General features: G+C 37.8%; 1 protein-coding gene across 1 annotated transcript in view; it reads left to right on the top strand.

Moving 5' to 3' along the window:
• C33H8orf34 (chromosome 33 C8orf34 homolog) overlaps nucleotides 1-25686 on the top strand; it is a 396656-nt gene that overhangs the window by 278676 nt on the left and 92294 nt on the right. The gene's annotated exons all lie outside the window — the stretch shown is intronic.

The raw sequence follows: 25686 nt of genomic DNA on the forward strand, positions 1-25686 counted from the left end.
GGCCTTTGGGAGGTAATTAGGTTTAGATGAAGTCATGAACGTGGTGCCCTCATGATGGCATTAGTGCCCTTATAAGAAGAGGAAGAGACAAGAGAGCTCTTTCTCCACATGCACACAGAGAAGAGGTCGTGAGAGCACACAATGAGGTGGTGGCCATCTGCAAGCCAGGAAGGGAGCCCTCACCAAGAATCAAATCTGCTGGCACCTTGATCTTGGACTTCTCAGCCTCCAGAACTGTGAGAAATAAATGTCTATTGTATGAGCCATGCAGTATACGGTATTTTGTTATAGCAGCCTGAGCTAAGACATCTACCTTTATGATCACGTCTTTCACTAAATCTTATCTACAAATTCCCAGAGAGGGAATCTGATGGAGTCCACCAGTTACCATTCAGTCTTTGTCTAAATTTGAGGAGCAGAGTTCTTATTCTACACCGTCTTGATATCAGTGCCTCAACTTCAAGCAATTCCTGGTATAATCTTCTGGCATCAGGGGGTCAGGGCCACTTTGTACAAAATGAAGGTACTTAGGTTTCAGTAGCCTTATGACCACCTTCCCCAGAGTGGGTACCTAGAGTTTTAAATTTAGTACGCTAGACTTTTTTCGTTTAATAGAATGAAAGTATCGCTTTACTGTTTGTTAATAATTTGCTGTTCATTTGTAACAAGATTAACTAGATGCCCCTTCTTTTTTCCTGCAGCTTGAATGCCTTAGTGTGCCCTAGTCCATCCTCAGAGAAAGTGCCAGAGAATCCATAGCATGTCATGTCCTGCTGCATCCATGAGAGGGTGTGTAGGTGGCAGAGGAGCTGCCTCCCTGGGTGATTCATATTTCAGTACGATTCACAATGCCCATTAGCCACTAAAGTAATATATGATGGGGTGCAGTTCACATTTTAAATCATGCCAAGTTAGAATTAGAAACTTTCTGATATAGATCTTAGAATATCCCATATGTTTTTACAATGGAGAGAATACCTAGAACTTAGAGAGATTTATAAAAACATCATCCAATAAAGTGATACTCAAGGAACAAGCTATGTTGTAAAAGTTAATTCTCTACTGCCATAGATTCAGCCAGGAAAATGTGGGTTCAATTTAGTGGTGTCATAAGGTTAGGAGAAAAATCATTGCCAAGATGCAATTCACATTTGTGTAATGAATAGTCCACTCCTTCAAGTGAGTTAATATACAGATATTTATGGTATGTCTTAGCAGATCAGTTTTGATTTGAAATACAGATGGAAATGGGAAAGACAGTTTTAAATGGTGCACACAAGCAATGTGAAGCAGTGAGTATGCCCAATTACCTGGGTATTTTAGGAAAGTACCTATTATGGGAGAGAAGGAGGATTGTCCTTTAGATCCAATCATCCCATTTTATTACCTTCTGTACAAGGAATTCATGAGACAATTACTTGACTCTCTACTCAGAATTCTCTAGGTTTCATAGAAGCAGGCAGAAAAGGGTGCAACATCCTTTTCCCCACAGCTGCCTCATCTCCACATGCAGTTTTCCTTTATTGTTGCATGAAGGCAGTGGGTGATATGTGTTGCAGTCAAGGCCTCCTTCCTACATTTGCCAGAAGCACTGAATCCTGGTTAAGTGTCCATAGAGTGCCAGTGCTTCCTGCCTTCTTCTCTTAGATCATCTGTACCATTCACCCCTCACTCCTGACCAGCAATCACACTGGCCTTCTGGATCTTCCTCTCACAGGTCAAAGGACTTCTAGTCTTGCTCTTCTTTGGCACTTGCCATTTCCCCTGATGGATGTAGGCTCCACTCAGACCTCTGCGTGACCTACTCTTTCATTTTAAATGTCATCTCATCAAAGAGGGCATTCCTGATCCCAACCTCATCTTTCTCTTCCTCCTTACATGACTTTTTCTCAAAGTTTCATCACTTATTATTTATTTCATGTGGGCTTCCTTTGTCTCCCCCTGCTACAATACCAGCTGCACGAGCTCAGGGATCGTGTCTGTTTTGTTCACTACTACCGTGCTTGGAACACATGTAATTATTGAATGGTTGAATAAATTAATGGCAAATGCATGAGGCACATTACTTACTAAAATTAAGAACAATAGCTAATTTTTATTGTGTGTTCCATGTCAGGTATTTTTCTAAGCACTTTATATGTATTAACTCATTTAATTCTGGCAACATCAGAGAAGTTGGGTAATTTACCCAGTGTTACACAGCTCATAATCAGCAGAGCAGGGAATTTAACAAGGAGGTCTGGCTCCGGAGAAGATGCTCTTTCCTCCTTTGCTGCCAACAGTAATAATGGGGGGAGATAGATGTGGGAGGAGGCCAGGTAGGCAAGGGAATGGTGTGGCTGTATGGCATGTGGCTATCATAATTAGCTGAATTTTTCATAGTAAGTTATCCCATGACTTCCTCATCAGTGTGATGAACAATCAATGAGAATGAATTTGCCAATGTTGCTTTGCCTGCTCTGGTCCTAGCCCTGTTGGGGTGTACAATCTAAATAGATATTGCCATTTAAGGTAGAATGAAGGGATGCTCAGAGTTATCAAAAAGTCTGAAAGCTTCCAATCAAGTAACTTCACTATAATTACTTTAGAGAGGGATGTGCATATGAAAAAAAATCACATTTGGATCTTCAGATTCACTATGCTAGACAGTGTGCTGGTAGCAGAAAGTCATAAGGCATGAGTCTGCCTCCTGTGAGTTGACCAGAAAATCATAAAAAACAGACCTGAATTATATTTGACTCACACAGATTTGCAATAAAATTTCTTTGCACATGTACTTCTTGTATAGGTGTATCCCAAATTATATTTTGGCTTACATCCAAATAGAAACAAATTTAGAAAAGAAATAATTGCTCAGCTGGACTTCATTAAAATTAAAAACTTCTGCTATGCAAAAGACAATGTCAAAGGAATGAGAAGACAAGCCACAGACTCAGAGAAATATTTGCAAAAATATATTTGATAAAGGACCGTTATCCAACATACACAAAGAACTCTTAAATCTCAATAATAAGAACACAAACAACCCAATTACAAAATGGACCAACGACCTTGACACACCTGACCAAAGAAGATATACAGATGACAAATAAGCATATGAAAAGATGCTCCACATCATAGATCATCAGGAAAACGCAATTAAAACAACAGTTATATACCACTACACACCTATTAAAACGGCCAAAATCCAGAACACTGAATACCAAATGATGGAGAAAATGTAAAGTAACAGGAACTCTCACTTATTTCTGGTGGGAATGCAAAATTGTACAGCCGTTTTGAAAGACAGTTTGGTGCTTTCTTACAAAACTAAACAGACTCTTATAAGATCCAGCAATCATACTCCTTGGTATTTACCCAAATGAGTGGGAAACTTGTGTCGACACATAAATCCGCACATGGATGTTTACAGCAGCTTTATTCATAATTGCCAAATTTGGAAGCAACCAAGATGTCCTTCAGTAGGTGAATGGATAAATAAAGTGTGGTACATCCAGACAATGGAATATTATTCAGTGTTAAAAAGAAATGAGCTATCAAGCCATAAAAAGACATAGAGGAATCTTAAGTGCATATTATTAAGTGAAAAAAGCCAATCTGAAAAGGCGAAACACTACATGATTCCAATTATATGACAGTCTGGAAAAGACAAAACTATGGAGACAATAAAAAGATCAGTGGTTACTAGGGGTGGGTGGGCCGGAAGAGATGAATAGGCAAAGCGCAGAGGATGTTAATGCAGTGCAAGTACTCTGTATGATGCCATAAGATGGATACATGTCATTATGCATTTGTCCAATCCTGTAGAATGCACAACGCCAAGAGCGAACTCTAATGCAAACTGTGGGCTTTGGGTGATTATGATGTATCAATGATGGTTCATCAGTTGTAACAAAGGTATCACTCTGGTGGGGAATGTTGATAATGGGGGAGGCTACACATTTGTGGGAGTAGAGGGTATATGGGAAATCTCTGTAGCTTCCCCTCAATTTTGCTGTAAACCTTAAATTGTTCTTAAAAAACAAAGTTTTAATAAAAATTTTAAAAATAAAACAAAATCCATCTATTATTTATTGATGGATTACTATGGCACTATAATTTGTGTTGACTTATTGCTTGTTTGTTTAAAGATTTGTTTTTGAATGTAGAAAGAATAATCCTAACTGCATGAACTCAAAACTCATAGTGATAGTATCACAGGATATAAAAAGCCTTTCAGAGCCAAAATATGATTAATTTTCTTTGAAAATAAATAAAGTAAAAGGACACTACCTTGTTTGTTTAGAGCCTTTTTGGCTTATTTGAGTATATATATAATAAAATAACAAACTCAAAAGCTTATGTCCTTTTGGTCCATCAAAATACGTGTATTTCTTAATGTTTACCAAATGATTTTATGCCTTAAAAGTGAAAACAACTCATGGAGATATTTTTTACTTTCTCTTTTTAAAATGAATCAAACCAAACAAGAAGCAAAGCTGCCCCAATTATGTATCTTCTTCCCTTATTTCCAAACACTTAATTTCAGTTTTAGGCAATGACTTGTTAAACAGAAGGTTCAAGTCAACGGTTCAGTTATTATCTCAGTGGTTAGAGATTTTTTTCTCTTCTGCACCAGATTTTCCTGCTGAGTTAAGTCCAGCAGCTGCTGTTGTTACAGCAACTTGGTTAAATTCAATCAATACTTTTTGAATGCCTACCTTGTGCAGAGAACCATGGTGTTAACTAAAGAAAAAATAAGACGTCATCTAGCCTGCGGTCTCATAGGCTGGATGTGATAAACACTTCAATGACCATGATTCAAAAACTGACCTAATATTTAGTGTTCCAGACCCATTTTAATTCATTTTTATTACTAATGAAAAACATTTTAGCCAATATTTTAGTCAATTATCCTAACAGGTGAATAGGTGCTTATATTTAACCAATTTTCTAGTCGCTAGAGGATTAATAGGTGACTAAAAAGAAAACTGTCCAGAGTAAATGTTTCTGCTCAGGATGAAGAAAGCTGAATTCTCTGTCACAACTGATCAGCACACTTTGAAAGAGATTTTGTAAAGATGTGAAATCAAGTCACTTTCTGACAGCTTTCTGACAGCTTTAAGCAAAAGAAGAGAAAAATGAAAAGACTTTCAGAAACATTCAGCAATGCAAAGCAGAAATTTTAGGTGGGAGCTATCTAGTAATTTAGGAATAGTTAAGAGCTCAGAAATTCTAGAAAATAATAATACAGATATTAAATAGATAATCAAGGAAAACCCTTTTATACTTTTAATTTAAAGTATAAATTTATGTAAAAGACATCCATTTTTTTCTACTTGTCAATACATAGCTACTATATTTAGTCTTTAAAGGTGCACTATTTTTTTTTGAACCTTCATTAAAAATTGCCTTGGGTCTAAATACCAAGTTGACCAACACAGGAGAAATACAAAATTTTCCTCAGCTCAATGGTTCAAGAAAATAGGAGGATTTAGGGAGTTTATATTGGAAGAGAATAAATAGAGCTATGCATGCTTAAAGGGCAATCCCATGGAAGAAAAAATATACTTGATTTTTTTTTTGCTGCAAAAAAGCAGTGCTGGCACTAAACTAAAGGACACACAGGCTTTGCTTTAACTTAAGAAAGGACAGTGGGACGACTGGCGTGGTGGAAAATGGAAAGGTCTGGCTCTCAGAAAGTGCTAGTGCTTTGTTGCTTGAAATATCCAAGCAGATGCTGAATAACTATCTGGTAGAGAGTCTGTGGAGTAAGAGATTGGGCAAGATGACCCAGTAGGCGGAATCTCTAGAACTGTGAGGAATGATTTTCTGTTGTTTATAAGCCATCCAGTCTGTGGTATTTTGTTATAGCAGCCTGAATGGACTCAGGCCATATTCTATCCATCTTTCTGAGCTATGAATAAAGCCCTGAACTGAGCTGGAATTCATACATATATCACTTGCCAAACCAGTTCTTCCAGTCCAGCCAGTTGGGCTGCCTAGTGTATCATGGGGTTTTTTAGAGTTCGGAGGAAGAGATGCAAACCGCTAATTGGTGGAGCTTTACTTCAAGGTGAATGATCATCTCAGGGCATTGTCACTTCAGGGCCCCTTTTCCCAACACTGGGATGGTTTCTGGTTCCTCAAAGAACTGAGGAAGATGCTTTTCATTGTTGAGGACGAGTAACATGAGCTTAATACCCCGCCTGCCTTTGTTCACTAAGCCGTCACGCCTCCCAGATACAGGGTTCAGGCTGACTGCTTTGGCACCATTCGTGACGATGGAGCTTCTGTACGGACAGCATGTGCTGTCCTCCTAGCCAGCAGCTCTCCCTTCTGTCTCGTCTTCACCATTTCCTGACTAGGTCAGGTCACCTGGTTATATTCGGTGACTTGGCACTAGGACTTCTTCTTATAGCACTTTAAAAAATTGTGACGAATCAGTGATGTGATGTAGTTATCTGATTTTTCTCTTTTAGAGAGTGGGCTCCATCTAAAAATTAGACTGAGTCTCTAGTGCTGTCTCTTTTATCCTCCATATCTTGCACAACATAATGCACATACTATGTACTCAATAATGTATTGAATAGCTAAACAGATTAATGCACCAACACTTTCCAAAGTTGAATTGCTGTGTCTAGGGTCACAACTAGCACCACCTCTAAAATCATGAGCAGTACTGAGTTAAGGGGGAAAATATGACCATTGAGATTTTGTGGACTAACCCAGGGTTTTTCAAACTAAATTTTATTTTTTGGATCCACATATTTTCTTTAAGAACTGAAATATTCTGTATTTTCATTTTAAAGATGAATCAAAAACTATGAGCATATTCTGGATCATATGGATGACCATGTGATCACTGAGAACCATCAGTTGGTTTCGGTGCCCACAGGTGTTTAAGATTTTGCTGGTGCTGCTTAGTTGCAAGTTATAGAGAAGAGAAACAGCTGTACCTGATACTTCAATGACATGTTAGAGCTAAGTAAAGGCCAAAAACGTCTCGGTTCACCTTAAGTACTAAGTTTCTCAATAGTTCAAATGGAGACAAATAGAGGGACATTTGAGGACACACATAACAGCTTAGGATGCTGAGTTGAGAAGAGCTCACGCTAATTGTCAGCACCACATTTACATTAGCAGTTTAGTTTCAGCCAAACTCACGTCTATGATTGTGTTAAATTATTGCTGAAAATTAAAATTTTTATTATTTTATTTAATTGTAATTTAAAATTTTTATAATTGAGTGAGAATTGTCTAAGGAGTATTAATTTAACAGCATGGTTTATTTCTTATTACAGTAACAAATTAATTTAAGTCAATACTGGACTTCTAGAGAATTATTTTTCTTTAAACAGTTTACTGAAGTTTGAGATTCAACTAGTTAGACTAGTGAGTTCATTACACGTAATCACTGTGCTAGAGTTTTATGTCGTCAACAAGCAGTTGTTGAATTAAATCAATATGCACCAAAGTATTAGTCTGGAAATTGAAAAGTTAAGTTTCAGAGCATAGACATATTCACACTGTTTTCTGGCTAAGGGAATTTTATAATAGCTTCATGAAATTCTTTTTGAAATCTTGTTGATTTTTTCCAAATTAAGAAGCAAACTGTTATATTTCCATTTTTTCAGGAGGAAAAAAATATTTTGTGCAGCTGTACTTGGAAAGACACTCCTAGAGATCTCATATCTTATAGACTCATTGTAGCCAAGTGCCAGCAAGGCAGACTAAGTGCTAAGGTTGGCTATGGAGATTTAACACTGATTTTGGACCCAAGGAAGCTTTGTAGTACAGTCATATGGAACAGAAAGAAACGACACGATTTAGTTGAATTTGACAATAGTGAGAACTCTCAGAGCCCTGGAATACAGGCTCACTTAGTTGACTGGTGTCAAATGATTTTACATAAGTCATTTGGAATATTGTTCGGGGAACTCAGATTTTGCTTAAAAGGATATTTATAGGATTTAGACAAAATTAAGGCTTAGATTGATTTGTGAGGATCAGTCCTGCTCACTGTTAAAGTTTTAGAAATGGAACCAGTAATCAGGCTCCATTAGATGGTAAGCAGCTTAAAACTGATTCCTGTGAAGAGGAACAAAGACCCCATCAAGACCTAGTAGGGAGTACTGATCTGTTTCTCTACTAACTACCTATTTCTCAAGTGCTTAGAGAAAGAGTGATGTGAAGGGGCTGTAACTCTATTCTGCTTTGCCCTTCTTGATACCAAACAAAGAAAAACAAACCAGCAAAGAACTGTGATTTAAGTTTACAACATACAAATTAGAAATCAAAATGATAATTTTTTTGTTTTTATTGAAGTACAATTGACATACAGCATTATATTAGTTTTAGGTGTACAACATAATGATTCAACGTTTGTATACATTGCAAAATGATCACCATAATAAGTCTAGTTGACAGTCATCACCACACATAATTACAGGTTTTTTTTCTTGTGATGAGAACTTTTAAGATTTCCTCTCTTAGCAACTTTCAAATATGCGATACAGTATTATTAACTATATCAAAATGACAAATTTGATCAGGCTGGAAAGAGGTCTCAGTCTCAGAAAGAAAATATATATCCTAACAAATTTTAAATATTTATTCTAGTAAAAAATCAGAATCTATTTATACACAGTCTTTCCAACAATTATAGAAAAAAAAATAGGTGGTAGGTAGACAACAATAAAAAAGATGTTACTTTTATTATTTTTTGATACTGGCTTTGGGGAAATTTTTTACATTCAAATTAGGAAAAAAATCATAAGAGTTAGAAGTGAGCAGACTGACTTGTACAAGCCGGCATCCAGCTAACTGTATCCACATTCAGTGTAACTCCCGGATGGTGAGGGCAGACAAGGAGCTGCACTGTGCTTCCCTTCAGAATTGTTTTAAAGATTGGCTAATGTTTTTAAATTGATTTTAAAATGAAAAACCTACAAAAACTGTAAGCATTATACGTAACAACCAAAGGAGGGTAAGTTTGCTTATTTCTCTATTCGTGTCTTTCATCTCCTTTATTCCATTTATTCCACTTCCCTTTTCTTTCACTATCTGAATGAAGTCCCGTGTGACCAACTGAAACTTGTTTATTTTAAAATGTTCAATGAACTCATAGAAATACAGAGTGTGGTGGGGCTTTCTTCTGAGACTCCATGTGTGTCACTGTTGGCCTTTGATATGTCTGTTTCATGGCAAAACTAAAATACGAGGTCACCATCCAGAAGAGAAAGAAAATTGGAGAGGTCCTAAATACATTCTATATAAGATGGCTCCACATCATAAAAAGAAAATCTTTCAAGAGGCATAAAGTGTTAGGATGTAGGAGCCAGTTTGGGTAGATATTGGGATCACAAAAAAATTTGAGTTGTAAGAAATATTCATAAATTCTGTAGAAGAGCATATTGCTCTGAATAATAGACAATTAAGCCATTTAGATAGCTAGCCATTCTCCTTTGTCCAAAGTCATAAATTGTCATTATACCTTTCTAAATTTGTCTAAGTTTGGACTTGAACGCATATAACTGATTCTGACTGATTGCCTCACTTTAGTCTCTGACATTATGTGTGTTTTCTGAGAATGATTTAAGAATTAGCACTATATTTAGCCTTTAATTTTCTATAACCAGTAATAAGAATGATACTAATAAACATGTAAATCAACTTTATTTCTTTAAAATGCTCATCTAACATTGTTCAGAGTTCTAGAAGAATTTTAGAAAAAAGGAAATCGTATAGCCTGCTGATGAAAACAATAAAAATTTTGTACAATAAATGGAAAATAGTGATAATGTTGAATTTAGTAAAATAAATAAGAATGTAGAATAATTACTGTTTTATTAAATATTATTTATTATTATATTAATAGACAATAGATAAAATGAGAATATGAACATTTACATAAATAATTATGCAAATTTCAAATATCCTATTTTAGTAAATCTCAAGAAATCCGAAATTTGTGCCTGTCGTCTTATCATTGTAACACTTTGAGACTAAGGTACTGAATAAGGAACATAGTAAATACTTTTCTGGAAGAAAATGATCAATGATAATGGAAATGGTGAGAGAAATCCATGAATGAATACAATGTATGTTTAATGCGTGAACCTATTGTTATCCCAAACTTTCTTCTTTCTCTATCCTTCATTCTTTTTTGACAACCAGAGCTCCTCTTTATTATCACTTTCATCAGAGTTAGCACAAAGAGTTCAGAGGCATGAAGAGTTCTGATTAAATTCAAAATCCTGTTAAATTCTCCAAATGAAATGGTCAGAAAAAAGATGGGGAGATAAAGGCTGCGGCAGTTCAGAGCCAGAATTCACATTTAGTGAGCAACTAAGACTCAAAAACCGGACGTCTGCAAAGTGCTAAAACCAATGATCGATTCAGTTAAAATTCCCAGTGAATGAATTCAGCTAAGTCAGTCAATTCCATGGCCTTGTATGTAATGTTGAAACAAATACATACACTTGCTTAAAAAGCACAGTGAAACTATCCCTTGTTCCTCCACATTCTGAAGCTGTGGTTGTTACGAAGCACCAGGTGTTTACCAAACATCACCTTAGGTATTTAGAAACATTATCTCAATCCTCACAAACAACTCTTCCAAGTGGGTACTTTTTAGCCTTATTTTGCAGATGAGGAATGAATTTCAAGGAGACTAGGTAAGCTGCTTAAAGCCAAAAGGCTAGTAAGTGGTGCGATGGCGTTTGAACACTGCTCAATCTGACTTGAAAGCCCCAATACAGTGCCGCCTCCTACTTTTAAATCGGTCATATTGTTGGTCCTATTTTGGAATTAGACACATTTTTCAAACAATTGATTGTACTGCCTAATTCATTTTTGGGATAAAAGGCTGATGTGATGGAGTCGGGCATATTATTTATAAGAAATTAAAAACCTATTGGTCAGTCTATAAAAGTTCACATGAAGCAAACAGATAAACTTTTGCCTATATTATTGAGACGAAATAATTATCCTGTTTTTATAGTTTTGATATTTAGATACTACACTGGAAATTTGTAACTGATGTAGTAATAAATAACTTCAAACTGAGAAGTCGATTACTTAAATATCCTTTTTCTAGCTATGTTTTAAGATAAAATTATTTGGTTGCTATTGTGGAATGAAAACACTATAAGCATTACGCATTTTATAGGCATTTTCAGTCTAGTTATTACTGTGCTTGATAAAAGGGGAAAAACAGCCTTGTTTTCCAGTTCTTAGTGGGTTTATTTAAAATTCAAATTCTATTTAAGTTTCCTCTCATCAACATTAGCTTGTCAAAAGAATATTTAGGTGCTGCAGTTGAATGCTTATGTCTCCCAAAATTCATATGTTGAATCCTAACTCCCAAGGTGACGGTATTAGGAGGTGGGGCCTTTGGGAAGTGATTAGGTAATGAGGATGGAGTCCTTATTTTCAGAATGAATTGCTATGATTTGGTAATTGATCCAATAAAACAATGTTTCCATTTCTCCTCCGGTTGAGCCCATGAAAACAAGCACAGCCTGATGGTTAAGATCTTGAACTTCAACATCTAACGGTGTGCCTACGTCTACCGGTGTCCCTGTTGCACCACTTACTAGCTGAGTGTCGTTGGGCAAATTGTTTAATTTCCCAGCGATGGGCACATAATAAGCACTGGACATGTTGCAGCTCCCATGCTGTTGTGAATGACTTGTAACATTCATATAAGAAGGTGGTGCGTGGGGCCAGCCAGGTGGTGTAGTTGGTTAAGTTCAGTGGTGGCCTGGGGTTCGTGGGTTCAGATCCCAGGCGCACATCTACGCACCACTCATCAAGCCATGCTGTGGTGGTGTCCTGTATACAAAATAGAGGAAGATTGGCACAGATGTTAGCTCAGGGACAATCTTCCTCACCAAAAAAAAAAAAAAAAAAAAGGAAGTGGTGCAAATCAGGAAGGGGCACCAAAGACGAGTGGAGGAAGGTTGCAATGTAGAAGATGCTACTGATCCGATACTTGGATGCCACTGAAATTCCAATTTTTATAAGCTCTTTTCTTTAAGTGCCTCTAATTAAAATTTTTTTGTTGTATATTTTCTAAGGGCTATACTTTTGGAGATAGGAGGGCAATTGTTCCATCAGCAAAATAATTATTCAGGAAAACAAACTGCCTTCAAAAGTTTTAGGAAAATAAGAATAATCGGCCTTAAGTGCATTTGGCATTTTCTTTTCCTTTGGGAATATTAAAACAAGGTGTTTGACAGAATGACACACAATAAAAACATGTTATTCAAGTGATTTGGGAAATGATGACAATTTGGTTGAAAAAGGATTTTTGCTGTATGTGCTACTTCTGTGGATAAAATAATCATAGAAATTGCCAGGATAGAAAATCATGAGTTCCTCATTTTTGTGCATATATATGCTATCAAGAATATCAATCATGATGTGAAAATAATAATCTTTGAAAGTATTCTAATATCTATTCTTGTTTAAATATTCTTTCTAATAATGTAATAACAATGGCACTGTTAGGCTTTATTTTGTTGTCATAATATGGGAAGATTGATTTAAATGACTCTTCTATTTTTTTTCCATTTTCATTTTCCTACTGTCATAAGATGAAGTAGCTCATGTATGAAATAGGAACAAATACTGAAAAATTATATTTCACATTTTTATCCACATCTAGAAGCTTGTTGTTTATTCATTTTCTTGACGTTCTGGACCTCCCTAGTACACTTTGCAGGAAAATTGAAATTGCAATTACTTTCAATTACTTGTTATGGTAATTACCCTTATAATTGTATCATAGTTCCTAAATGGCCTGCATAAGCCGTATCAAATGTGTAATTCTATTTATTTTATCTCTATGCATGTCTTCTATTAACTATGTCTGTAATTACTGAACAGTTAATTAGCCTCACTAATATAAAAGAAATATTTTAGAATCAAACCAGACTGGAGATATTATTATTATTAAAACAAAGAATACTGGGCTGGCCTGGTGGCGTAGTAGTTAAATTGGAACACTCAGCTTCAGTGGCCTGGGATTCACAGGTTCGAATCCCAGGCATGGACCTACACACTGTTCATCGAGCCATGCTGTGGTGGCGTCCCATATACAAAATAGAGGAAGATGGGCACAGATGTTAGCTCAGGGCCCATCTTCCTCAGCAAAAAGAGGAAGATTGGCAACCGATGTTAGCTCATGGCCAATCTCCTTCACGAAAAAAAACAAAATGAAACAAAACGAAGAATACTAAGTGTCGTTAAGTTTTGAATTTTCTTATAACATTTCAGAATAAGAACCAAAATTCTCTGAGGTTGTATTTATTTTTAATTACAAATGTTAGGGCTCAAAAAGAAGTAAGAAAAGCAAATAACTTTAATATCAATGCCATCATGTATTACATTTCAGTAAGTCTTCAGGATTTATTGAATTTTCAGGAAAAGTCATTTGGTTTTTTATTAAAAATTAAAAATTTTCTTTAGAATTTTAAATATAATAATTTATTTTCTCGCTTAAAACCAGAAATTCTATACCATCTAAATCATGCCACGTAAAAGTCAGAAAAATAAATGAAATCTGTGAAACGATAACTTATGATTTGAAATGTGATAATTATAAAACGAATTAAACTAAGAAATAGTCAAGACCCCTTGAAAAATCTTATTTACAAGCTAGGTCTGGTTACCAATGCAAAGCATTTTTGGTTTCCTAAAGCAGAAGACAGAGAGGAAAAAGTTTCACTCTACACAAATTGTATGATTATTTCAGGAGATCAATTGATGTGCACATCAGAAAAAATAAATTCTAGACCAAGGTAGTTAAAGCTTAACAAAGCACCATTTATTTTCCCTAGTAAGTCACAGAATATATTCCTTCTTCTAGAATATTATACCAAAAGATGAATCATCCTAACGTCTTTATGCGTTATTGGCTTTTCCAATTATGCAGACATTTATTTTCAGTGTTATCCTTCTTAAGAATTTTAAAAGCATTGTTAAAAGCATGAATGAAGGCCTTTATCATTTCTATTATAATCTCTGCAAGGACTCCACATACTTAACATTTTCTAAACCAATCTTGTTTTCCAGATCATCGACTTGCTCATCAGCAAATTTCAGTATGCTGTCCAAACACTAATAAACAAGGCAATTCAATGTTGAGCCATTGAAAACCATATATTATCCAAGTTTGTATTTATTACAGAAGGTTTTGTTAGAAACCAATTTAAAGAAGGCAAGCTTCCTGCCCCACAACAAATTTAAAACCTAGAGAAGATAGCAAGCTCGGGGGTAGAGCTAACGTAAGACTTATTCAATTAGCGACTGTTTATTTCCTGCTATGGGAACATCAGTGCTACATTAAAGCATGGAGGAAAGGAGACCAAATTATGCTCGCAAGCTTAAATTTCTTGCATTCTACTATGCTTTTTTGGAATATGGAGAGTGTTACCTTTATGGAGAAGTCAGGTCATAAAATTCCCTCTTGGGGCAGCCTTTCCGTTTGATGTGGAAGCTCACTAGCTCGCCTCCCTTAGGCTGCAAACTCAGTACACAGTGGTTTCAGATTTCTAAGAGAATCTTCCCAGGTTTCCCTGTCTTCTATCCCCCATCCTTCCTAAGTAGATGGAACTTGGTGGGGTTTGCTGGGACTTCCTTTATTTACTCATCACAAAAACATACAACTTTCTCAAGAAGGGTACTATGAGGCTGCCCATGGTTGGTTCCTTCATGCTGGTCCCATAGCTAGTAACAATTTCTCAGAGTTTATAATACTGCATATCACTGCAACATCCTCTCAATTGGCATCTGTGGGCAGATAGAACCCTGCTAAAATTCTACCTCTCTCTGGGACAAAATAATATTACTCATAATTTGGGAATTTCATGATTCTACTAGTTATCGCAACTTAATTTCAATTATTCCAAATTTTGTAAAATGAAAAAGCAAAGAAAGGAATATAAACCATCTGACTAAGGCAGCATGACATGTTGTCACTTCCAGTGCTGTAGCATAGAAAAGTCTGACAGCATTGAGTTTGCTTTTAACACGAGAGAGCGGGAGAGAGTGGCTCCATATAAAAGAACTCAACAATATGACAGATGCTTCCAGGGGATATACAAAAGAGGGGGTGGTCTTCTATCAGGTTCATATGTGAGGTAGCCTTCAATTTCAGTACCAAGAGTAGAATACCAAGGAAGGAATGGCTAAGGAGGGAACAAAACTTTTGGCAGTTTTTCAAAAGAGTGTTTTGGCTCTCCATACAATCCCGTTTTTCAATCTGTTAGAAATCAGTGCTTTAAAAGGACTCCTCACAGCTGCTGCTGAGCTGGATGCCTGCTGACCAAGGATTCTCGGAATTAGACTAAGTATGCGGCACCCTGAGCTCAAGTGGAGTCTGACCCTGAGATTTTTTAACCTAAGTAAGATGGAATCATACATATTTGGGAAGAAATTTAATGTTCAGCTTAAAGCCAATACCCAGCAAGTTAAAGACAGAAAAATATCAACATCCTCTGGTAGAGTCTTCTCTATTTTTGGCATTCCAGGCATGGTGCAATACTACCACCGTGAGAGGATGGATGGGGAGGTCCATCTCCTTCCACAGCTGCAAAGAGAAGGCCCTACAGAGAGCCATCCCCCAGCCAGCAGTCTCAGCATCACCTGGGAACTCTAGAACCACAAATTCTTGGGCTATCTTCCAGACCTTCTGAATCAGAAGCTCAATGGGTGGAGCCCAGCCATGTGTGCTTGATGAAATCCTCCAGGTGATTCCAGTGCACCCTAAAAATTGAGAACGACTGCTCTGCTGTGTCAAATAAGGACCTTAACTGCCTAATAGAATTTAGATAAATTATAAAAAGGGTCTTTTCTAGGGATGATGGTGGTCCAAGAGCACACCCACACTTTACCAGACGATTTTATAGACGTGAAATCCAGTTAAAAATGTGCATGAATGGTTGTGTTGAAGGAAGCTTGAGGATTCCAATGCCCAGGGCTGCCTCTAGCTCAGACATTCCGTGTTTGGCTGCTTTCTCTTGGAGTGTCCTTAGCTCCAGAGCAGTCTGGCCATTGAATTGAATCCTTTCTCAGGGCTGCCTCAGACTTCAGGAAGGTTGGAACGTCCCCAAGGTCGTCCTTTGTGCGCATACCAATCTGGCCAAGGTGTGTGAGTCAGTGGCCCACATTCTGGTCATATCTGCCTGGAAAATCTGGTTTTGTAGTCCCAGGGCATGCCAAGAATCAGTCCTGCCCCATGCTTTATCTTCTCCACCTTATTTTGTGTTGACATTTTTACATTTGAGTTGAGGTAAAGCAGAAGAGACTGAAAACAAAACATATCTATTCTCCATGTGTGCTTTCCTTAGATTTGGTTTTAAAATTCTTAAGCCTCTGCCAGGCGAGTAATTAGCAGCCCAGATAAGAGGCCACCTATGGCAGCTACATGTCTGCAATCAGGTATGTATGAGAGAACCATAAATTTGACTAGCGAGTTAGAGAGAGTTTGCAGGCCCATATCTCACTTTCAGAAGATAGGAAGTTAAAAGGAAAATTTAACAGAAAAGAGCATGGTTTTTATCTCTATGTCATCATCAATCATTATATTTTAAAGGTTAATGTTCAGAGGTTCTTGTGAATTTAAAAAGCAGAATGTGAAGAAAGCCCTCTGGTGAAGGAGAATGGTATTCTATTCCATTCGCTTCTCAGGAAAAAGGTGGTTCATCTTGATGTATTGTTACTTATCCTCATGTGACATGAACAGCAAGAGGCAAGAAACAGCAAGAGTGCCTACAGATGAATGCTAGACTGAAGGTTTTTAAGTGAATGTACTAAAATAAGAAGGGAGATCTAGGTACTGCTGGAAAATTTCTTTTGGCAACTGAGACACCTGGGGAGAAGTATTTGATGGAGGTTTTGGAAGGTAGAGCTGTGTCTGGGGCACAGAGTATGCTGCTGAGGAGACCTCAGAGACAGTGTCACAGGGCCAGAGTCAAAGTAAGCAGACCACCCACCAAAGGGTCAAACCAGAATGGCTGGTGGTAAGGGAGAATACCCAGGTGGAGTCAGTGGGTTTGGAAAGGAAAAGAGGAAGAACGTCCAGGTAATTCCCTGAAGAACTGGCACTTGGGGGGAGGGCAGCACAGTTCCACAGGGCAACAATGACATTTTTCTAGGGTAGAAAAGGAACTATTACAAGTGCTTAGTGACTTCAGATAGACGCCATTTAAATTAAGTAGTTATTCTGAGGGGCACAAATGTAAATTAATATGCTAGGCCCTGATGTTGTGGAGAGCATCAGAGCCGGTCTCTGACTTCAGGAAGTTTGCAAAGTAATTGGAGAGATCATGCAGATACACAGAGGTCTCATGCCAGATTGCAGGCTCAGCGTTCGATAGAGGACTTGCCTTCAAAGGTGCCCGATAAATTTTTGATGTTGGCAACAATTTTGGCTTTTTTACGACTTCAAAATTGAGTGACAACAAGTTTTAGAATTTCCTTCAAAAAATAATATCCAGAGAAACATACTGGAATCCTAAAATGGAAAATTAACATTTAGAAAGAGACTGAGAAATAACTGACTGATATTATGAAAGAGGCCTTATGAATTAAAAGCAGACTTTGGAGGGGAAAGATAAGTTAATTTTCTAACACTTTGAAGAAAATGGTTCAAACTTTCTTAAAAGTTAAACTGTCTATTGTGGTTCCCCTGATCTAATTGACATTTATTATGATATACCATTTATTTTCCAAAGAAACAGAACATCATATTTTTCAAAATAGTTGAATTAAGTAGTAGTATATCATATTCTGAAATTCTTTGTAGAGATTTTAGAACCCAGAAAGGGCGAGTCTCACTCCCAACTTGAACAGCCTGTTCAGCATCTCCACGTGGATATCCAGCTGCCTCTCTACACCTCCATTAACATATCTGAAATGCCTTTGAAACTTACCATGTCCCCAAAGGAATTCCACTTAATCCCTACCAAATTTGCTTTACCCTCAGTTTTCCTTATCTCAGCAAATGGCAACAGACCATTTCAGCTGCTCAGGACAAAAACTGCAATATTGTTTATTCCTCTCTTTCTCTCACAACCCCAAGCCTAATTGATCAGATGTCCTGTTGGCTCCAGCTACAGAATTTATCCGGAATCAGTCCATGTCTTACCACCTCCACCACTGCCACCCTTGGGCAAGCCGTGATCATCTCTCCACAGGATTGGTGCAATAATCCTCTAAAGAATCTCCCTGCTTTAATGCTTCCCCCTGCAGTCTATTCTCAACACAGCAGGCAGAGTGATCCTTCTTAAAGCGGAAGTCTGATCATGCCTCTCCTCTGCTTCAAAACCCTCTACTATCTCCCCATTTTCATCAGGGAAGAAGACTAGATATTTCAGCATCAAATTGCTAGGTGACAATGTAGCATGTCCTGCTTGATCTAGCCCCAGCTACCTCTCTGACAACATATGCTCCCATTCACCCCCTCGTCACTCCACTCCGGTCATTGGCTCCAAGACATTTGTATTTGCAGTTCCCTCGCGCTGTAATGCTCTTTCCCAGGGATCTATTTGCTTACTCCTTCTCTTCTTCAAGTTTTGGCTCAAATATTACCCTCAAGTGAGGCCTCCCTGGACACACTATATAAAATTGCATACTGCCTCTTTAGATCCTCCTCCCTACATACCTTCCCAGCTCTACTTTTCCATCCTGCATTTTAAACCAGATTTCTTATCAACACCTGATTCTATGAATTTTGCTTGTTTGTTTGTTCATCATCTTCAGTCAGTAGAATGAAAGCTCCGCGAGGATGGGAATGTGGTCAGCTTTGTTCCCTGATCCACCCATAGCTGCTGGAGCAGTGCTGGGGCCATTGGAGGCTTTCTCATAGACCCTCTTACTGCAAGCTCTTGCTCTTCTATTTCTGGATCATAGCAAAAGCTTCTCAAATGGGCTTCAAGATGTCACCAATCCAAAGATGAATATTACTTTCTTAGTGCAGCTTTTATCACGTTGGGCGCATAATCAAAACTTTCAAAGTTTGCTGCTACATTTGGTCTAATTCCTCTTATTTAGTTGGCAAGATCCCATGTGAATCCATTTTATAATCTAGATGTGTTGTTTGTTGCTCTCAGTATACTTCTTTCACTGAAGCTATTGGTCAGTTGTTATACTTGGTGTTCTCTCTCTTTCTTTTTTTATTTCTTTATTACCTTTTCCCCCAGGGAGGCTTCTTTTCCCAAAGTAAATGTAGTCTATTATTTCACTCCTCTTTCCCCGGAACACCCTTTCTGTCTTTCTTCATCTAATCAAACTTTAGCATTTTCAAAGCTCACTTCAAGTACCAACTATTCCATAATGTTTCTCCAATGACTCCAGATTTTTACAATCATCTCCTTTGAACTATATGTTAGAAACGTTAGCTTGGCATTTTAATTTCATGCATACTGTAGTGTATCAATTCGGTTCAAAGAAACATTTGATGAATGTCTACTCTCTAGTTAGATATTACTTTCTTCTAGAAAGTATTTGGCGAAAATTAAAATTTATAATACATAGCATGATAACATAAAAACAGAAAGATGACTGCTCATGAGTCTGAATGTCTTCTAGGCCCATGTGAAAAATTAAGAATTCACTTATTTGAATCTTCTCTCATTACGTCACGTAATTCAACTGTATTGACACAAAAGTATAAAAAGAAATGGCACTAATCACCGTCTCTATTCTCCCACTGCTTACACTATTCAAAACTTCCTCCTCAGAATGGATATGGCTGGTGGTAGTGTGTTTTTACTGACCATTTTGGACTGGGGCTGGGCTGCTACTTGGCCCTGTTTTCAGTTTCCTTACTGCTTCTTACAGAGTGAGGCATTGGGAGCAGCTGGATCTCAAAAAATCACCAAGCAAGCAAAATTTGAACCACTGCTATGGCTACCAATGTCTTGAATGAGCTTCGACATCTTTTCTCTTGACTGGTTCATCTTCCTTACGGCTATTTTGTAAGACCCAGGGACTTTTCAGCAGCATTTACTCAACAAATGTCTATTGATCACGTGCACATGCCTGGTACTGTGATAGGCTCTGTGATAGGCGCTGCAGTAGTCTCTGAGGATGTTATCTTTCATTGGCTTTTTCACTATTAAGACTGAGTTGATGGAAGGTGATTGTTGACTCACAAACTTGAAGATAGAATTTACTATTTATGACAGAATTTTCTCTAGGCAAGTCTCACTGGTCAGTATAAAGTTAAATCTGATTCATTTATTTTAAACCCAAACACATTTACTATCTTTTTTGTGTGTGTGTGTGAGGAAGATTAGCCCTGACCTGACACTTGTTGCCAATCCTCCTCTTTTTGCTGAGGAAGATTGGCCCTGAGCTAACATCTACGCCCACCTTCCTCTGTTTCATATGGGACGCCACCACAGCATGGCTTGATAAGCTGTGCGTAGGTCTGTGCTCAGGATCCGAACCTGCGAACCCCGGGCCGCTGAAGCAGAGTGCGTGAACTTAACCACTATGCCACCAGGCCGGCCCCCACATTTACTATCTTTATCAACCCCACTTGTACCCCATTTCAAATATCCCACCTCTTATTGGCAACTATTTCTGCACATGCTTCTAGCTGTGGCAACAAACTGTGTGCAGGTGCAACTGTCAGCGTCTCAGTTATGCTGTTATCTTTTACATCTTGTGTCCTGCCCTGGGATGACCAATGAGAATCACTCAATACTAATGTATATGCAACTCAGAAGTCCAAGGATATCAATACTCAAGGACCATCCTTGACCAGGAGCCTATGGATATGTGCTTTACCCTTTATCCTTCAAGTGGACATGTTTCATAAGGATCCTCAGCATTCTTTGGGGATTAAGCAGCAGCCACCTGTACAGGGGCTGACTCAACAACACGCCCTTGTTTTGGCTTTCCCTCCTTTTGTCTTTTACTCCCATGTCCCTCACTCCTGCCACCGATCACTCAATCAGTCGTACGTAAGCCTCTGTCTCACATTCTTTATAACTATACCGTAATATTCTGTAGAAACTTCGTCGTACATAGACTGGGTCCCATTTTCTTTTCTTTGTCTCCAAGATGAGCTAATCACTAAAAAATACCTTAAGAAATCTCTTTTAGAGCTTACAATGTACCAAACTCAATCTAGGCTAGGCTTTAGGGACATAAACATATAAAAATAAAATTCTTGCCTTTAGGACACTTGGAGTGTGTTGAGAGATATCAAATAATTAAAATATAGTAAAGTAAGGGCCGTGGTAAAGATTTGCATAGGTGGTAAGACTTCTGGAAGAAAAGCTTCTGAAAAGAGGAGAATCTGTAACGAAACACTAGGATTAAACCATATAATAAAAGGGAGAAAGTAAATTCTGCCAGAGATAATTATATAATGACATAGAGGCTTGATAACAAAATTATCTGCAAAAATGTGAAAGCAGTTTGGAGTTTATGGAATATAAAATCCATGGTGGACTATCCAAGAAGATGAATTTGCAGAGACAGGTAAGGGTTGTGCAATAGAGAGACTCAAATGACTTGGTAAGGAAGACATAACTCTACTTGCAGATGATGAGAAGACAATAAAAATGGTAGTTCTTAAATTCTTTTGAGTCAAGGATTATTTTGAGAATCCTGTTGGAGTTACCGTCTCTGTCCAAAATAGAGCACATCTACCAAAAACTTTTCTTTTCATTTACTGTGAATTATGGTGATTCCCCTAAAGCCTGTCCTTGGGCCCTCTAAGAAAACTCATGTTAAGATCTCTTGCACTAAAATATTTAAAGCATGAGAGTAATATGGTGGATTTGTGTTGAACATTCTGGTAGCCATATGGAAAATGGATTTTTGGAGGGCAAATTTCTAAGTATGAATCTCAGAGAGGAAACTATATAATAATCCAGGCAAATGAAGATGAGCAGCAAAATTATAGTAGTAGTATGAATAAGATGTGATGGATTCAGGAAATCTTTTTAGGAAGTGTAGTAATTAGCAAAACTGGGATTGATTAGCCATGTGTAATGCAAGGCAGGGTGATAATGAAGATGAGTTTGCTTTTGGACATGTTGCCTTTGAGAAGCTTAAAGTGCATCCAAGTAAAACGTCCTGTAAGAATTCGGGCTGAGGACTCAAGACAAAGATTTGAAAAACCTCGACCTATATGTGGTTAAAACCATAAGAGTGGATGAGCTGATTCAGGGAGATGGTGAAGAATGGGACAAGAGTGTTCTTACAAAGTGCAACTGAAAGTTAAATAAAAACAAGATCTGAAAACTTTCCACTGTCTAGGTCAATTAGAAAGTCAGGCAAGGTGTTCGTGTAAGCAGTCATCTCAGAATGGTAGAGGCACAAACAAAATTAAAATAGGTTGAGGAGTGAATGAAAACTGGGGAAGCAAAGGCACTAAATGAAGAAGCTCTAGAGAGTTTGGCTCAAAGAAGAATGAGCAAAAAAAAGCAACAGCTAGATGTTTTAGATAATTATGGGAGGGATTTTTTTGTGTGCTTGGTTTTTTTAAGGTTGAAAGAGAAGTGAGCTTGTTTCTATGCAGGAAATGAGCAGCGGAGATGAATAGACTGAATGGTCATGGATAAAATAAATTAAGACCCAAGAGAGAGATGAGATGATGGGATCTAAGTCACCAGCTTAATAGATGGTCTAAACTTTATGCAGGAGAGAGGACCTGTTACCCTCTGTGGAGTTGGAAAGGTGGTGAATAAAGGTCAGGGTGAAAATAATTCTGTAGGTGCTGTGAGGGGAGCAGAAGGTCTTTATTCATAATTACATAATTTTTCTGGATATTTTTTAAAGGACTTTGAAAGGATTGGAAGAAAAAAAGACAACCAAGAAGCCCAAGTTTAAAGTTGGAGACCATTGATTTGTACTCACCAATCCTAGAGTGTCATGATTTTCTCTAGTACTGTTCAGCTACGCATGTGCAGGAAAATGAGGGATTAATACAGGGTTAGGGTCTGGTTGGACAGTAATGACAGAAAGACATGAGTGCATGGGAACTGAGCAGACAGCAAATCCCAGCTGAGTAGGGCAGGAAGGGAACCAGGAGAGGCCAGATACCTGGGAGAAAATAGAGGGAAAATGAAGACCTAAATTTGATTGAAGAGGAAGTGTTAAGGAGAGTAAGTTTTTGAAACAGTCTTAAGGAGGTGAGCTTGTTGTCAGAGAACAGAACATTGCGTTTAAAGATTTCTGCCACAGGGGCCGGCCCCGTGGCGTAGAGGTTGAGTGCACGCGCCCTGCTACTGGCAGCCCGGGTTCGGATCCCGGGCGCGCACCGACGCACTGCTTCTCCAGCCATGCTGAGGCCACGTCCCACATACAGCAACTAGAAGGATGTGCAACTATGACATACAACTATCTACTGGGGCTTTGGGGAAAAAAAGGAGGAGGATTGGCAATAGATGTTAGCTCAGAGCTGGTCTTCCTCAGCAAGAAGAGGAGGATTAGCACAGATGTTAGCTCAGGGCTGATCTCTCTCACAAAAAAAAAAAAAAAGGTTTCTGTCACAGAGCAGTTCTGAGTTTTCTGTCCTTGGGTTAGGGAAGGTGAAGTGGAAGGGAAGATCTCCAGATTTGAGACTGAGGGCCTTTGAAATTAGTGGGTAGATGCACATGAATATGAAAATCATTCCAGATAATAGTGAGACTTGAGTTGAAGAAGAAAACTTCAAGCCTCACAGTCTCCACAGGCAGAAGAAGAAAGGTTAATATTTATAATCCTGTGTGATCTGAGGTCAAGGGGTTGGCAGCCTCCTTTGGAGAGGAAGTACTGTAATATTCTTAGAGGAAAACAAGGATGTAATATTCTTGGAAAAAGGTTTCAGTTATGACAAGGAGGAGCAGGAAACATTTTGTTTAGGGGCTGAGAACATAGTAGAATGTTTAATATGGAAGAGGAGTTTTAGAAAGCAAGGAGAAAAGGTTTAGGAATCTGAGTAAAACTCCTGTAGGGTAAAAAACCAAAAGAGTGGTTTAACTGTTATTAAGCTGTATTTTCCGGACTTGCCCACACAACCCTTGTTTGCATAGCGCCTATTAACCTCTTACAGAAGTGGTGCTGTGTGGATTACAGTTTGGGAAACACTGACAGAGCGCTCAAGGATAGCAGGGCTGTGAAGCATTCCACAATGGAGTTCGTGCCGAGTCACGGTAAATGCAACTCTTGAGGTATCTGGAGGGCAGTGTTTGGACAAAGATGAGCCAGCTTCAAGGCCACCCAATTTGTTGGGTTGTTTTCATGGCCATTTGTCTTTTCAACTCAACTAAATTGAGGATTCTGTGAAATTGGGGGCAGTTATAATTTCTTTACATCTCTACAACATTTGGCTTATTACAGAGCATATTAATAAATGATAAATAAATATTTCTTTTTATTGAAGCTCGGAATGAGCAAAAAAAATCACAACTTAGTTTTTATTTCTTGCTTCTTTCTGCTTTTGTTGGAAATTTATTTTCCATTTAGGTTTTTAACCTAATGTTAAAAACCCAAATGTGTTGAAACTCATTGTCAATTTTTAATAATAATTTTTATTCACACCTTTCAATATCTCATGTACCTACATACTTGCTCTCTTTGACAATTTTGATGAAATGATCTTAGACAAAGAAAACTCAAAAAAGAGTATTTGACATTCTGATTAGTGAAGTAGTTATCCTAATTATTAGAAGTAAACAAAATAAGAAGAATAGTTGGGCAGATTTGAGAAGTAAATGGCTAAATCATTCGTTTAAAAGTGGTGGTGGGGGCCGGCCTGGTGGCGCAAGTGGTTAAGTGGGTGCACTCCGCTGTGGCGGCCCAGGGTTTGCTGGCTCGGATCCCGGCGCACCGACACACCGCTTGTCAAGCCGTGCTGTGGTGGCATCCCATAAAAAGTGGAGGAAGATGGGCATGGGTTTTAGCCCAGGGCTAGTCTTCCTCAGCAGAAAAAGAGGATTGGCAGATGTTAGCTCAGGGCCGATCTTCCTCACACACGCACAAAAAAAGTGGTAGTGTTTTTTTTAAAGTAAAATTTAAAAAAATTAATTGAAAGTATAAAATCGTATATTTGACCAAAAAGCATTATGACTATCAGGAAATTACCCTTGAGAATTCTTTAATTAGCTTATACAATACAGTAAATATGGTTTTGTGAACAGAAAGTAATATGTAAGTATAAATGAATAATATATACAGAAATGTGCAGAATCTTATAGGAATAAAAATGAAAATATAATTTACAATATTTATAATTGCACAAAAGGTAAAGAAAGAGACATATATGTATGCTTGAATATGCAAAAGTCAAATGCAAATTATTCTGTGATTCCACTGTGGTATATAAAAGCAAAGATATGAAGTAGTTGAAAATTTTAACTTTTGAGCTTGGTACAGTTATGAGCTGTACTTGAGTTCATAGTTTTAAAAAATATTAATGCTATATGTTATGCATTTATTAATACTTTCCTCTGAGGGCACTTGCCATCAGCTAAATACAAGAAAAAAGTAAGGACATGGTAGAAACTTCTAATCTCTGGATTGTTTGGTATGGTCTCCTCCAACATTAGCGGAGCTTATTCTGCTGTTCTTTGGACAGAGTTCCAACATTTATTGATGAGCTCTACTCCCTTTGATAGAGTGGTTTCACAGTGTAATACAAACCCAGACAATTTGAGTTGGATATTGCTAGTCCACTTTTCTCACTACAGAGATGAC

The sequence above is a fragment of the Diceros bicornis genome, chromosome 33 (genome assembly GCF_020826845.1).
Source record: "Diceros bicornis minor isolate mBicDic1 chromosome 33, mDicBic1.mat.cur, whole genome shotgun sequence".
Taxonomy (NCBI): Eukaryota; Metazoa; Chordata; class Mammalia; order Perissodactyla; family Rhinocerotidae; genus Diceros; species Diceros bicornis.